Genomic DNA, 16,832 nt, shown 5'->3' with positions numbered 1-16,832 from the left:
GATTTACATGTGCATGTTTCTAATTTAATATATATATTCATCTTTATTTGGGTGGGGTTCTTGCTACCTCATCTTCCACCCAGCGCCAGAGAAGAGAGCATTGATTGACGACGTCCCTCGCCTGCAGGAAGTTGCTAGATCCTTTCCCAAGAGACCTTTCCCATCATGCACTGGGTCGGCTCCTGGGAGCTGGTGTGTGAGGAGGAGCTGTACGCACCGTGACCGCGCGTCAGTCGGACTGTCGGAGTCGGACTCGGCCCCCCCTCACGCAAGAACACGGCCGCTGCTGGACATGAACATGATGGAGCTGCTGTACGGAGCGCGGCCGCTGCATGGCTACAGTACACCTGGGCGGTGGGACAGCGCCTGTCTGTAGTCCGACCCCTCCCTGATTTGCGCGTACACTGCTGCTGATGAGCGGGCGGTTCCGGGCCTGACTACGCGGACGCCATCCAGGGGAATACACGCTGCCCCTGCCGCCGTCCCCGCCAGCCGCTGCAGGGCTGCCCAGTGCCCTGGACTAGTACCACTGGCACTGACAATGTTGTGAGTACCAGGGAGAGGGGTGGATGGGGCATGCGTCGGCTGATGCACGTGCCATTCGTGCTGCTTTCAGCTGAGTGTGTACTGCCTGCCGCTCATCTGCTGATATTATTATCATTGGGGACAATGGAGAGGGATCCTGCAATGCCCCCTCCAGTAAAATCTGCAGTAAAACCACCTGTAATGCAACCCTGTTAGAAATTCCTTCTTAAAACCCAATGATGATTAATATATGCAAGTACTCTTTGAAAACTGGTGTTTTTGTGGTATATCTGTCAAATGTACTTCTGTAAAGATGTCCCTTAATATTTGCAAAATGTTCAAGTGAACAATTTGTATGTAAATAAAGATTGTATGTATGTAAAAAAAGACTGGCAGACCAATATAGTCAGCTTTGTAGTCACAGATTGCTCAGAACTCCTTCAATTGAATAAGAGACTAGATTTTCTGAGCAGCGACATTTACAAGATGCTACTCTCTACGATTACGATTTTGACCCCAAAATTCTCCATGCAAGCACGATTGGTAAAAAAACATTCCCTCCCTCAACGCGTCAGGCCAACCACCTATTAGACACCCCCTACTACACATGCTTTATAGTTCCTTTCATTGAGAAATAGGAAAATGACAGCAGTGTCAGACTGGAGCATTAAGGGCCCCTCTTTTAAGGTGTGTACACACGGCAGGATATGCCGTGAGATGCGAGTCCCGACGCGATCAGATCACATCGGGACTCGCATCTCACGGCATGCCAGAGGGGCACAATTTACACTATATAGTGCAGATCTGCACTATATAGTGTTGCCTGCCCTCTCTATCTGGCTGCCGATATGCGCTCACACGGGAGCGCGCATCGGGCTCGCAAGCCCTAAAAAAGCATGTGATTTGCATGCGATTTGGTTTCCGATGTTCCCTATATCGGCATCGGAAGCCAAATCTTACCGTATATACACACTATTAGGGGTGTGGCCAGTCTCCAGAGAGGCTGTGGCCAGCTGCCAATAGAGAGTGCATGATCTGGGCCCTGTGATAAATTCCCTGTACCCCTCTGGACTTCTCCAACCGTGTATGACAGACATATTTCTCAGGGATAAGAGACACAAATTCTCCCACTCTCTACTATTACATTGGCCTGCTCTAAGCTGCTGCATATCCAGCCATTCCCAGTGTCACACCGATCACCGGCTGCACACACCACCATAGGTCTGTATCCCCTATGTAGGCCGTACATACTCTCAATGTGCAACATGCATTTCTACAGATGGCTTACAGCACTCGTTCATGTGAGGTGGAAAAGGGTTTTATTTTTCTTGAAACAGGGGAAGATGGTGGGTGTTGGGGGGCTCAGGTGTTATTGCCCCCCAATGGGTGTGATCTGTGTGCGCTGGTGTGTGTCTTGGTGTTAGATGCCTTAGATGTTACCACCCATTGTGGGCAGGTGGAATTACTGAGGGGCATTTGGTGTAATCAGCTGTGACTGCGTGGTGAAGATGTTAGCACTGGGAAAGGCCGGAGGCAGCTGTGGCAGACTGGAGGAAGTTATTTACCTCAGGTGTACGTGTGAGGTATTACCAGATCTCCCAGCGTGGGATTTAGATGGATCCTAGAGAACCCGTCTGATACCCGCACTGAGAGATCCGGTAATACCCCACAGTTACACCTAAGGTAATGGCTCTACAGTCTACCACAAGGCTTCTAGCCCCTCCCAGGTCACCACGTGATCACAGCTCAGCTAGCCCCTCAGTATGATGAGATGGTTATATGGCTCCACAATGGATGCAAGGGAGCAGACACAGATGTTGTAGAAAGTCCAGGGCAGAGATCCACACCCATTTCCTCCTGTATCCGTTACACCAGGAAATGCCGGGTTCCTAGCGCCACAGTTGTTGTCTTGTTCCTATAAAGAGAAGAGAAACCTTGTAAGTGACAAATCATTTACTACACAAAACCAGGCCTTATAAGTGACTGGCGCTTTATAAACCACCTCTGAGTTGGGCCGACATCCCACACGGCCGCTGAACTCGTAGGCGATTATATTTGGCTGAATGTGTTGTGCGTGTCCTGCCCGGTGTGAGGTACGAGGTATGTAATGCCCGGTGGCACAGACCAGAGGGGAGGCTGAGGGCTCCTTATGGATCCTTCCTCACAATCCAGAACATTCCTACAGGAAGGAAGAGGGCTCAGCCATAACGTCATCTGCTGACGGAGACTGTTCCTGCAATGAGGCCTAATGAATAGTCACCCCCAAACTACTGCCGTATGGGGACAGGTGGCACAACGTGTCTACAGTGCACACAGGAAATATCCCTGATATCTCCGCCATTGTATCGTCACTGAATGGGACGGAAACCTCTGTGTACGCTTATGTAATGGGCCCGGTCACATGGATGACTAGGCCTCATCGTACTCCAGTGAGGTGTGGTATATGATTCATGGGAATAAGTATACTCTAGTCACTTCTTACTGTGCCTCTGTGGCCACGGCCAGTGCAGGCGCCATCACTGTCCTGCACATATGAACGTCACTTACTTTTTGGGCGCCTTCCTTGGCCTCCTGATGGGGCGGCTCTGTGGTACAGGGAAGATAATGTCATACATCTCATTAGGGAAATAGAGTCATCCCCACTATTACTTACAAGTTACTAAATGTTATAGGTTTATTACGTGTCGCTCAGAAGATGATAATATGGCCAGAGAGGGAACAGATGACCATCCGCAGCCTAGGGTGAGCACAGAGGTGTGGGAAGTCGGTGGTGTAACGGGAGCGCAAACACTATTCTGTCATTATATACACCAGTATATTGGAGACAGTGACCGCTGGAGTGAGGATTGGATGTGGCTGAGAGAGGGAATGGAGGGATCTCTCTGTCATACATATGGGGAATACTTGATTTGCGGGTAATGGCAATGCAATGATAAATGGGCCCCAGAGAGAGCACTTCACATGGGAAAGCTGCAGCCAATGCAATGCCTAGAAGCCAGCCTGTCCCTAGCACATGGTATCTGGCAGTTCCGGACCTAAGCCCCTCCTCTGGAGATAGGTCTTATTGAAACTAAGCCCCACCTCCCACTGGATTTACACCCTGCCTCCTGGTGACATCAGGTGTCAATCACAATGAGGGCAGGTAGGAGAGGCTACATTGGCAGTACTCAGCATACTCCCTCATATTCTCTAGTGTGAAATACAGATGTTTTATTCACTCACCTTTACCCAGGTAATGAAGTATATTACTTAAGTGATCTTCCTCGTTAGTCAATAAAATAAAGATAACAGTCACACTGGTGTCTTGGGTGCTGTAGCTGCCCATTGATAAGCGTTGTGGCATGTAAAATGTTTCCACTGATATCCGGTGGGGACCGGGAATGGTCGCAATCGCGTGTCGCTCCCGTCTCCCATCCTGGAGAGGGGGAGCATTGGCGTGCTGTGCCAGAGGACCCCCAGAGGAGGACGACGAAGCTGACTGACTGCCCCTGGCACAGGACGTGATGAAGATGGAAGACAGGGACGTCTTTTCGTATGAGCTTAATGGGCACTTGCCCAGGGGCCTCAGGTGTATAAGGGCCCTATGCTGATAGCTGAGGATCCCCTTTTTCCAGGGATACCAGAATTTAGAAAATCGGCCCTGGGGAACTGGAGATATCCAACTTCAAAGCAGCAGTCCACATCTGACCTGTTAATTGCAATTTTCAGTCATATTTCTCAGGTTCTCTCTGAGTTTTCTGAGAGTATATTCCAAAAGCTGGGACTCTCCCCTTTCTGTCGACACTAGCGTCTTGTCTTTATCATGCCCAGAACCAGATATATCAGCCTTCCAGCAGCCTCCCTCTGCTCCAGCTCCAAACGTCTGGTGAACAGTTTTATATTTTTCTCAATGGATTGCTCTGGCTATTGATCTCTGATCCCCAAGTCCCCAGCACCTCCTGAAAGTTGGGACTCTAGATTTTTATACAAACAGGAAAATGACGAATATTAAGCCCACTCCATTATCCAACCCTCCCCTGTGTATAAAACATCCCCCTACCTCCCTGGAAGTCATTTACATATATTTACTGCTCCCGATCATTATATATGCACGATCGGGAGCAATGCTAGTGGCTCCCTACCCGGTCCCCTGCTAGGTCTCCTGGGGGGCAGCTTGTACTGCCTGGGTCCCGGGGAACCCTCCTTCCCCCCACATACATTCTGGGGCAGGCAGGGAGACTTCCATCTCCCTGCCTGCCGCCCTCCCCCCGGTTTAAGAATCGCCGTCAGGGGCAGCGAGCCCCTGCGGCATTGAATACTGCGACAGCGAGGGCTGGCAGCGAAGGCTCCAGCCCTCCAGAACACGGCGACAGTGCAGCGAATCCTAAACAGGATTCGCTGCACATGCCGAATTTTGTCATTGAATACTGCCGTAGGTCTATATCTTATCCCAAAATGGAAAATTTTGAAGTTCTGTGTGTATTACAATTCCTATATGAAGGCTTTGAGAAGGGCTTGGCATGCGTCAACCCTTAAGGTACAGATTTCTGCACTTCCGGTTCTGTTGGACAGTAATTCGGCAGAGAACAGGCTGATAAAGAAGTTTTGCCAGGTGATGAAGAGAAAGCGTCCAAGAGTTAAGTCCCCTCCTTGCTCCCTGGGACTTGAATTTGATTCTTAACGCACACATGGGTCCACCTCTTAAAAAGAGACCATTAAAATTTGTCACTTGGAAGGTAGTCTTTTTAACTGTCATAACCTCAGCCAAGAGAGTTGGGGAGCTGCAAGCACTGTGGGCAGAACAACTGTATCTGAACATATTTCCTCATCGGGTGGTGCGTAGAACTAATCCAAACTTTCCACCAAAAGTGATTTCTGAATTTCATCTAAATCAAGAGGTGATATTACTGTACCTACCTTCTTTCCAAATCCGAAAAATGTTGGACGTACGAAGAGCAATTTCATTCTATCTTCAGAGAGTTGAGAAGATACGGAAGTCCGAGCAATTGTTCACTTTACGCTCAGGAGCAAGAAAGGGCGAAGCAGCATCTAAGGTCACCATATTGCATTGGATCACATAAGTAATCTCTTTTGTTTATAAGGTGAAAGGTCTGGAGGTCCCTGAAAAGCTGAAGGCACACTCTACCAGGGCCATCTCTACCTCACGGGCAAGAAGGGCACAAGTCTCTGTGAAGGATATTTGTGCAGCGGCGACATGGTCCTCCAACCATACCTTTTTAAATTACTGTAATGTTGAGATGTCTTCCACCCACTTTGGGAAGGTTGTTCTTGAGCAAGCAGTACTGTTATCAACGTTTTTATACTCTTTAAGCATGATTCGGCTATGTGTCTTTATTTATTATGCCCTACCCTGTTTTATGCTTTGGTGGCTGCCATGGAGGGTGAGGAAGAAAAATGCAAATTATACTTATGATAATTTTGTTTCTTCTGAACCGCTCCTTGGCAGCCAACAATCCCTCCCTATTTTTTGTAGTAAATATATATGGAGAAACTCTAAAGACTGCATATGGAAAGGAAGGAGGAGGCTCTATATACCCAAGGTGGGCAGGGCTTGGAAAGATCTACCTTTCTGAAGCTGGAGGAGGGGGAAATAACCCAAGTAAAGGCCGCCATCGTAAATATAATTTGCATTTATACTGTACCAAGCTGGCACTTTCAGCAGTAACCAAACCATACTTGGCAGCTCTCCCCGATTGTCAGGCGACTCCCAACACAGCAGCAATCTCCTCGATTGCACCTTACCCCATTATGTAGCTGATATTTTCTTTGGGAGGGGTGCAGTCATCAGTGTTATATACAATCAGCAGTAATCATCTGTTCCTTTCCCCCCCCGCATTGGTTATAAGGCGCGGTGGGGCAGTGAAGTGATAAAGTGGAAGGTGATACATCATCTGCTGTGTTTGTAATTGGCTGGTGTGTCATCACCTTCCACTTTATCACTTCACCAGGCTTAATACATCTGACCCAATGATCCCTATGGCTACATGCATTTTTAAATTTGGTTTCTCGTGACCACTAATATGGAACCACCTCAAGCCCTGACACGTATCAGTGTCTTTTCTTCAACAGTAGAGTAGAGAAGATCTTACTAGCTGATTTGGGGCTCATTTACATTTGGATTACATTCGTTATGACGCACCTCTCAGATGTAGCAGTACACATCTCTGCCTATAGGTGTCACTGTCACAGACTTCCTGACATGCTTTTTCAACAGTAATCGAGCATGAACCAAGCTGTTGCTCAACCTGTTTGTGGGATAGAATGTACTTCTGTAAGAACAACAGAATTTCATGGTGTATTGCATGATGTTCCCCTGCCAAATCACCCGAGTTCTCCAGGCACCTTGTTGCTGCATCTTATTAGTGGAAGAACCAAGAACATTTGTACACAACAATAATGCAAAAATATTGTAATGCAGCAGGTAACATCTGAGTACAACAGACTCACACTGCCGACATCGCAGGTCTGATTGCTGCACCCAAATATGCATATTTGGGTAACCTCAGTGATTGCAGCCATCTGAGTGATCCTTAGGCTACTCAGAATTGCCGACTCAGCTCCAGTGCCGATGCCAGTCACTCTGCAAATTAAGACACAGACATTGGGGCCTTACACTCCCGGAGAACGGGGCTGGCACTACCTTGTTTTGAAGAACACTGGCTGTCGCCACCCAATCACTGCACCCAAACGCTGCAGCTTAGGGGACACCGGGGAACATTTATTGCACCAACCAATAAGCTCTTAGCTGTCAAGTTACAGGCGGGTTTAAAAAATGACAGTTAGGAGCTGATTGGCTGCTGTGTTTCCAATGGCTACTTTATCACTTATCCAGGCTTAATAATGCTCCACTGTGTCAGACAATGCACAACCCAATTTGCATGTGCGTGGAATGGGGCCTGTGCGAGCAACGTTCAGTAAACATCGGAGATGTACGTAAACCATTGGGTTGTGTACATCCGTGAATCAGGCCCTTTCTAACTAAGCAATCAACATTTTAGAATGAAACAAGAACATCTTGATTGACCTACAATAAAACAAATGACAGAACATCCTAGAAAATAAGTTTACTGAAATAGTATTTAAGTAATGTTCATAGGCGCAATCGGTAACAATATTGAGTGTACACACTAGACGATATTGTGAAAGATACCATTCAGAAAGCCCTTTCTAACCGATATCTTTCACTTTATCTTCTAGTGTGTATGGGGATTCCAATATAGTCAACATGAAAAATTGCTGCTTTGAAGGCTTCCAGTTTGAGCTGTATGCCTGTTATACCTTTCCACGGCCAATAACGTTTTCTTTGTAGGTTTTCTAGAGTCAAGAAAACCTGAATTGCTTAACACCGCAAGTTGCGAACAGCCTCTTCTCCCGGTCACCCTGGCTATTGGTAGACCCCTCACCTCTAAGATAGGACGCAGCTCGGATAACTTGAGAACTGGACGGTTTCAATACATAAAGGATGCAGGTAAGTTGGCTAGCTCCTCAAAGGTCATTTCAGTCAAATATATTACTTGACCACCATATTTCCTTCAGCCACATGACTGTATAAGAACAAGTAACACAAGCCTAAGACTCACCTCAACTGCATTTTGCTTGGTAAGAGGAGGAACAGGTTGTCATTTCAGCTACGACACGGACTGCCAGGTGAAATGTCTCCATTTGGATTGGTTGGCAGGTCACCCAGGCATTGGAGTCCAGTTGGGGTCCCCCCAGCTCCTCCACCTGGTCAGTGGGACCCTGGGACATAGTGATGTGTGCTCAACCTGTAGATATATCAGGAGTTTGCCCAAGTGATATTCATCCATCTGTGGATGTAATGTGAGGATCTACCTTTTTTTTAAAAATTTCTAGAGATTTCACCAGTTGCCGGTTTATGATTGAGCGACAGTTAATATTTCTATACTGGGACTCAAGATCGTAGCATGAACCGTGTCCCCCCTCCCCAACTCGAATGCTTCTAGCTAGATATTATCTCCAGCAGTTATTAATTTTATGCCCCAATATATATGCATTTTTCACCCCCCAAAGTAGTGCCCCAGTTTCTGTGCCCCATACCAGTGCTGTAGTTAACATTATACCTCACAGTGGCCCCAGTTCCTCTTGTCACATTGTAGTGCCTCCAGGTCACAAATTGCCACATTGTACTGCTGTCAGACATTACGCCACACCGTGTCACCACTTCATATTATGACAAATTATAGAGCTCCCTGTTTATATAATGCCACATTACAATGTCACAAATTCAGAGTATGCCACATTTTAGTTTCCCCATACATTATAATATCCGCTATACAGTAAACACCACTCGCTTAAAATGAAATGTCACTAAATAATGTCTTACCTATTGCTCCACCCCTTTTGGCAGCTTTCAAATCTTGCATGGCCGCCTGCCACCCGCAGGGCTGGGAATATTTCACATTACAATGAGTGTAAAGACAGGGTTCACTTCCAGGTTTCAAACCGATTTCCTCACATGTAACAAATGCTATTTGCTATATTATGTTATATCCTGAAACCTCTGACACAGCAGAACCCCCCATAATAGTTACACAAATATTCTGGTACATGCTTACTAGGGACATATCATGTGCGATGAAAAAAACAACACCAGTCAGTCTCAGTGGCCCTTATTCTGATCGGTGCGGCCGGATCCGATTATGCGGCCAGGACCGTGCGTGCGAAACCCCGCCTTCCATACGGATCGCAAACTCCGTCCGTACGCGGTAAGAAGCTGGCCGAACGGACCGCACGTGTATTTTTCACGGAATACGCCTCCTCCATCTAAGGGAACCTCCTCCATCATTCGATGGTCGCAGACCATCGAATGCAGGACCGAGTGCTCCACCAGCTCCCGCAACCTCAGACCACACGGACATTTTTCCGTGCAAAAGCAGGGATCTGGGCGGGCAGCTGACATCCGGCGATGTCATATGTCCGCCCCCTACACGTGCGTCACGGCCGCATTACCATACGTACGCCCAGCGTTTTCATGGGAACTCCCATGAAACGCGGGGCGTATGCATATGGTAATGCGCCCAAATAGCCCTTCACGCCCCTCTCCACCCCCTGTTCGGAGTGTCCACATATCATGCGGGATTTGGCCGTACGCCCCGCTCGCACATGCGCAGAGACGCCTCTGCACATGCGCAGACACAAAACATCGGCGGGCCGAACGCACGCGGATATATCCGCACCGACCAGAATAAGGGCCAGTGTGGCACCTGTGAGCAGCCATTTAAGTCTGACAATTGTCATCCAGTTTCTGTACATAAATTAGCTTTTTATAGTCACAGAATGCCCAGCAAAATAACAGCGGCTTAGTGACAATAACAGACAGCGATCCCCCATTCAGGGCATGACCTCACTTCCACCCAGCCAGCATCCTGTCCATCTATATGGGGTCCCCTATCTCAGACCCCCCCACCTATTAATTATTGCAGAGCATCACCTCTCTGCCTTTGCTAGTAGCATAGCTCCTAATCTACAGGATTTATCGGTTGCAACATAGCGCCACCTAGTGCTCACACTATGGGGCAGCTTTAACAATGAGTGATATATTTGCTATTAGTCATTGTGAATGTTAAATGGTGCTGCAGCAAATCAGCTCCTAACTGTCATTTTTTAAACACATGGTAGGAGCTGGCTGCAGCACCATTTAACATTTGTAACAAGTGATGACCACAATGTCACTCGTTGTTGAACCTGCCCATAAATGTTTAGCACTTGGATTTAATGAAAAATAAAATAAACTAGTTTCCATCCCATCAAAATGACGGAACAACATATAAGGTGACATTTTAATGGGATGAGAGTTTTAGTAACTTTTCAAAATCGCCCATTATCGCACTTTTTAAAATCGCATTTTTTTCCCACGCAAATTTGCATATTTAATGAGCTGCGTATTCCGGGCAAAAAAGTGCGATAATGTGCGATTTTTAGGCATGAAAATGTGCGAATTTTAGGAAATGTGCGAATTTGTGTTTTTAAAAAAAATGGCGTGAGGTCCCCCCTCCTGAGCATAACCAGCCCTGGGCTCATTGAGCCGGACCTAGTTCCAAAAATACGAGGGTTCCCCGTATTTCTGAAACCAGCCCTGAACTCTAGGACCCCCCCCAATAAAGGGGTCCCCCCCAGACTTCACCCGTCCAGGGCTGAACCCCAGGGCTGTCACCGGCATCCCAGGGCTTTGGACGCCAACCAGTCATTCATAACATTGCTTTATACAGGTGAACTACAAGTGCCAGCAGGCCTCCCCCACATGCTGGGACTTGGCGAACCACAAGTCCCAGCATGCGGGACATTAATGGGCATGCTGGGACTTGTAGTCCACCTGTAAAAAGAATGGATGCCAATATACTTACCAATCCAGGGTCCAGCACTGGCCTCCCTTCTCCAGAGCTGGCTCACCCCGCACTGACAGCAGGGTGAGCCGGCTTTCTCCAGAGCGGCTGACAGCTTCTATAGCGCTGTCCCAGCACTACAGAGGCTGCTAGTGTCTTTGGCCGATGCATCTCCATGGGCTGAGCTATGCGTCTCCATGAAGATGCATAAGCCAACCACGTTAGCAGCCTCTGTAGTGCTGGAACAGCGCTATAGAAGTGGCAGAGAAAGCCGGCTCACCCCGCTGTCAGTGCGGGGTAAGCTGGCTCTGCAGCAGGGAGGCCAGCGCTGGACCCTGGGTCGGTAAGTATATTGGTGTAAAATTGAGGTGTGTGTTTGTGTGTAATAAAGTTATACTTTTCTGTGTGTGTGTCCATTCTTTTTACAGGTGGACTACAAGTCCCAGCATGCCCATTAATGGCCCGCAAGCTGGGACTTGTGGTTCACCAAGTCCCAGCATGCGGGGGAGGCCTGCTGGCACTTGTAGTTCACCTGTATAAAGCAATGCCTATCAGGCCGGCGTCCAAAGCCCATGGATGCCGATGACAGCCCTGGGCTTCAGCCCTGGACGGGTGAAGCCTGGGGGGGGGACCCCTTTATTGGGGGGGTCCCCACTCCTCCAGATACCGGTCCCCGTCCAAGGCTGACCAGCCACGGTGCTCATGTTTTGGCTGGGGGACCTTATGTAAAAAATGTTCCCCGGCTGTGGCATGACATCGCGGGCTGTTGGAGCCCGGTGCTGGTTTCAAAATACGGGGGACCCCCAGATTTTTTGTTCTCCGTATTTTTGGAACCAGGACCGGTCCAAGAGTCCGGGACTGGTTTCAGAAATACGGGGGACCCTATGCTTTTTGTCCACCGTATTTTTGGAACCAGGTCCGGCTCAATGAGCCCGGGGCTGGTTATGCTCAGGAGGGGGGACCTCACGCCATTTAAAAAAATAAAAAAAACTTTTACACATTTTTTAAGACAGGACCATGCACAGATCTCAATAATCTGTGCAGGGTTCTGGCCAATTCACCTGTCAGAACCTGGTCTGCATGTGTGGCGATTTTTAGACACATTTTCCCGAATTTGCATCTCATTAAATATGCATCTATTCACTATTACAGGACTTTCATTGGGCTGCTCCCATCCTATGGAATGCCCTTCCATGCACAATAAGACTCTCCACTAGCCTCCAAATTTTCAAGCGTTCCCTGAAAACACACCTCTTCAGGCAAGCCTATCATATTTAAGTTCTACACGCATAACCCTCTGAGGCACTTATGCATTATATAGCTTCCCTTCTGGACCTGTACCGTGGTGCCTGTCCTTGTGTTTCCCTCCTATATCCCTATAGATTGTAAGCTTGCAGCAGGGCCCTCCTACCTCCAAGTCTGTCTGTTGTTACCCAGTTTGTTTTATCACTGTCTACTATTGTAAAGCGCGACGGAATCTGCTGCGCTATATAAGAAACTGTAAATAAATAAAATAAATATGCAATTTGTATACTTTTCAATGGGAAAACATCTGGATGTGAGTTCTGGAGGTACTAAAAATCACACTTTCAGAATGTGCGATTTTTTGCCGTTTTTCACATTTTTGCATCTCATTAAATGTCACCGTCAGTATTTCTCTGTCCGGCTCCATCCAGTGGCTGCCGGCGTGCAGAACTATGCATACAACATGTACATTGCTCTGTCGGGCGCCATCCAGTGGCCGCTGGTGTGCAGAACTATGCATACAACATGTAAATTGCTCTGTTGGGCGCCATCCAGTGGCCGCCGGTGTGCATAGAGGAAAGCATTGGTAATTGAAGATGTCCACAAGATCTGGGAAGTTTAACTCAGCATTCTACCAGGAAAATGACAAGAGATAAATGCAAAGGGGGATAAAGAGAGATAAAAGTCCAACCAATCACATCCTAACAGCCATGTTACAGGCTGTGTTTGAAAAAAAAGTCAGTAAGGAGCTGATTGGCTGGACGTTTATCTCTCCTTATCACCCTTACGTTTATCTCTTGTTAAGGCTTAATACATCTGCCCCATAGGTCCTATATAAATACTACTCTTAAACAATGCAAATCCTAGATCATATAATCTTCGTTATCATTTGTATGTTATTTTAAATTTAGTCTAAATGATTTTTGTGAACATCTTTCTTACCATTCATTGATAGTCATTGATATCGGTTAATGCCTGCAGCAATTCTATGAACAGCCCCTAGATGTCACTGCTACAATACAGATATGAAGAACGGCAATAGAACTATATATAAATAATGTAACATTGGTATGGGTTGTTTCAATAATTTATCTGCACACAGCTTATTTAGCATACAGTAAAATGATAAAATATAGAACTATAGTGTAATATATATATATATATATATATATATATATACACACACACACACACACACACTCTAGATGTATGTGGTCTTTGTACTTATATTGAAGGCATTATTGGACTCAACTAAGGCAGGATTGGTGCATTTTACAGAATATTGTGGTAGACTTCCTATTACACCTTTAACATCGCTAAGCAGGATCAGACTGGGATCCCGGGTCTGACCCGGGTTAGGAACTTTCACATTAATCTGGGTCTCCTAAATATAAAGAGGGCAACCCTTCTTATAACACCGGTAAAATTTCCGGATTGGTTGACCCGATGTATAGATTCTTTCCAATCTGGCTGGTTGGAGTGAAAATCTGGAAATTTTGGGAACAAATTACAGTTATCCTTTTGCTACCAAAAGCTGGAAAATGGACAAAAGCCGTCATCTGCATGGATTGATTTAACCAATTTGTCTGAAAGACCATTTTTGTCTGTTTTCCAGGTTTAGGGGCAAATGGTCAATTGTCATTCGCTTTCCAGATTTTCATTCCAACCAGACAAATTGGAAATACAATCTTATATTGTGTGTGGGCCTTTAAGATGCAGTGCTTTCACACAGCACCTCGACACGGGTCCACATGTCACCAATCCGACAATATCCCGGGTCCTTAGTGCTATGTGAAAGGCGTGTAATATGGTTACATTATCAGCGTGGGAGGAAGCATAGATAAACATTGAATATCCTGACTATATCTGTTCGAGACTTGTGTAATAGCACGGCGCCCGGTACGTAGTTAGCGTAGCGTCCCTGTCAGAATCTGCGTAGTGTTTTCGCGGCCAGCGTAGTCAGTCAGAAGTAGCCTAGTGTTCCCTCTAGCATCCCTGTCAGAAGTAGCATAGTGTTCCTGCGTCCAGCGTCCCTGTCAGATATGTGTTCCTGAAACACCCCCACTATCCACGGCAGCCCGAAGCGTGGCGAGAGCAGTGAGCCCCCTGAGGGGACACTTTACGCGTCCACTGGACCTGTTCATACCCCCACTATCCACGTCGGCGTGGAGTTGATTTCCTAAAGTGTGGCGAGCGCAGCGAGCCACCGAGCCCGAAGCGTGGCGAGCGGATGCTGAATACATGTAAAGTAATCCGTGTCCCCTTGCGGGGCTCGCTGCGCTTGCCACACTTTGGAAAATCAGCTCCACACCGACGTGGATAGTGGGGGTATGAACAGGTCGGGGGCGCGTAACTTGTCCGCTCGCCACGCTTCGGGCTGGCGTGGATAGTGGGGGTTTGAAAAGTAGGCTTTACCGGAAGCGGACACGGGCAGGGTTGCCGTACCCTGCCGCAATAATACTGAGACGCAGGAGCGTCTGAGATGCACCTGCATCTCAGACAGATGGAGGGCCTCTCCGCTGGCACCCGCATGATTCCCTCTCCGCCGGCGTCTGCCAGCGCAGAGGACCTGGCAGTTACCGGCGCTGTGTGAGAGGCGCTCACTAGGCTTGTCGGGGACAGAGCCATGGACGCCGGGGACAGAGCCATGGACGCCGGGGACAGAGCCGGCCTGAAAACGTAGCGTAGCCGGGCGCTGTGCTATTACACAAGTACCATCTGTTCTTATCTCAAGCTCCCCTATCTCCACTGTACTGACAAATTAAGCTTCCCTTTTGGTTTGATAAATTGATTATTATCATTATTATAAATATATAATTATGTCAAAAGTTGATACAGTAGATAAACTTCACATTGGGGGGGGGGGGGGGGGGGGGGGCAACACATGTATTTATGGGAAGCCTCCTAAAGCTATACTGTACATCCATGAATTATACTTGCTTACTTTCAAAAACAGAATTAGGGAGAATCCGGTTGCTTTGCACGAAGCGTGCCACGCCATAGATTGGGCACAATTAGTTATGCGCATGTGCAAGCCTTCAGGCGATTCAGTGGGGTGTGCCCTCTGGGACTCGGTAAGCAGCTTACCAAGTCATGAGGGCCTGTGTTCGGTTCAACATATGGGTGTGTCTATCGGATGCTGAAATGCTTGTTGCAAAATATTACTATACAGTAATAATTTTATTTATATATTTATATAGCACAGGACTCAAGGTGCTTTACGGACATCAAAAACAATGCACATAATACAGTATATTTAGATATTACAGCAATAGACAAGCCACACAGACCTAAAAAAAGTGTTTTACATGTGTATAAACATTAGTAACAATATATTTAAGGAAGTTTTACAAGTATTGATACCTGCAATATGGAGTTTCTTGTTTGCATCTACTGCAAAGTTCTATTTCTATCCTTCTCACTCAGCACATGATTAATGTGGTGTCTATGCAATAAATTCCAAATGCAATTTGACTTTGTGTGAATTCATCCCGAAGTATATAAGTATGTTTTCTGTACATTAAATGTTATTTTATTGTAAACACTGGACTGTCTGCAACTTGTAGGCACTACCTAAATCGGTTGTGCTGTTTTTCAAACAATTATAGCATTAGCCAAATTTTTATGGACACCAGATACTCTAATTAAACACTAACTTAACTAAAGTAAGATTACTAGCAACAATTCTTACCCTAAATTACTGACTAGTAGCAGCAGCAGCAGCTATGGATGAGTGCACACTTGCACAGATACCAAAGACCCTGTGTATGATCATGTGCTGCTAGCTCACTCCCCTGTCAGGGGCATAATGAGTCATCAGCAGGGACTCCTGAGCCCCTACAGCAAATCCCTGACCTTGCAAAGAAACTCCTTAGAGGCACCACTTGCAAAATCTGAAGAATTTGGGAGATTAGGATTGCACTGCAGGACAACAGGAGATTTATGTCTGAAATGGGAGGCTCCTAGAGGATGCTGGATGGTACTCAAATATGGCATAAAGTCTGGTGTTAATCCAAGTAAGACAAATTGTGGCTTCCTTAATTACAGTTAATCCATCATGTGACTATCTAGTTGTTATACTGCAAATCCCAGCATGCCATTGGATTTCCATGGGGGTTTCTGGAGAAAGAGAAAAGTATCTGCAGTTTGCAGCAGACGCCTAGGGGGAAATTTACTAAAGGAAATTTGTAAAAAATAGGTGTATTTGTATCCAGAAATACACTTATTTTAGACATTTACTATCCCGAAAATAGGGCAATTCGTATTCGTATTGATAGCACATCAATACGAATACGAATTGTCGTATTTTCGGGATAGTAAATGTCAAAAATAAGTGTATTTCTGGATACAAATACACCTATTTTTTACAAATTTCCTTTAGTAAATTTCCCCCCCTAATTTCGATAACCTAGACAAATATTGAATATTTAAATTCTTGATCAGAGCACTGGGAATGTTATCAAACAATTTAAATTTACTTTTTCATATACCGGACAATTGTTAAACTAATAATATTTAATACATAACCATTTGAATGTAATCGTCTTTAATGTTTTAAAGTTAATCATGCATTATGTAATCTGTCTCTAAATTCTCCATATTGTGGAATATCTCCATGGTCATATTTCAGGCCTAGCTGTGGGAAATATCCCGTCCAAACTCACCACTCCCATCATTAAGGTCATAAAGAACGGGAACACAGCCTCATAGTAACATCAG

At 46.3% G+C, this 16,832-nt stretch overlaps 1 long non-coding RNA gene across 1 annotated transcript; it reads left to right on the top strand.

Annotated features, from left to right (window-relative positions):
• The first annotated feature begins 469 nt into the window (after positions 1 to 469).
• Positions 470 to 12,681, top strand: LOC146080016 (uncharacterized). Its single transcript, XR_014474785.1, has 3 exons — positions 470 to 546; positions 7,835 to 7,993; positions 12,021 to 12,681. It is a non-coding gene; the product is annotated as an uncharacterized LOC146080016 (long non-coding RNA).
• Positions 12,682 to 16,832: the final 4,151 nt, after the last annotated feature.

Source organism: Crinia signifera, chromosome 5 (genome assembly GCF_055691185.1).
Source record: "Crinia signifera chromosome 5, ASM5569118v1, whole genome shotgun sequence".
NCBI classification, from domain to species: Eukaryota; Metazoa; Chordata; class Amphibia; order Anura; family Myobatrachidae; genus Crinia; species Crinia signifera.
The sequence above is the reverse complement of the archived record's forward strand: the minus strand, read 5'-3'. Positions and strand labels throughout refer to the sequence as shown.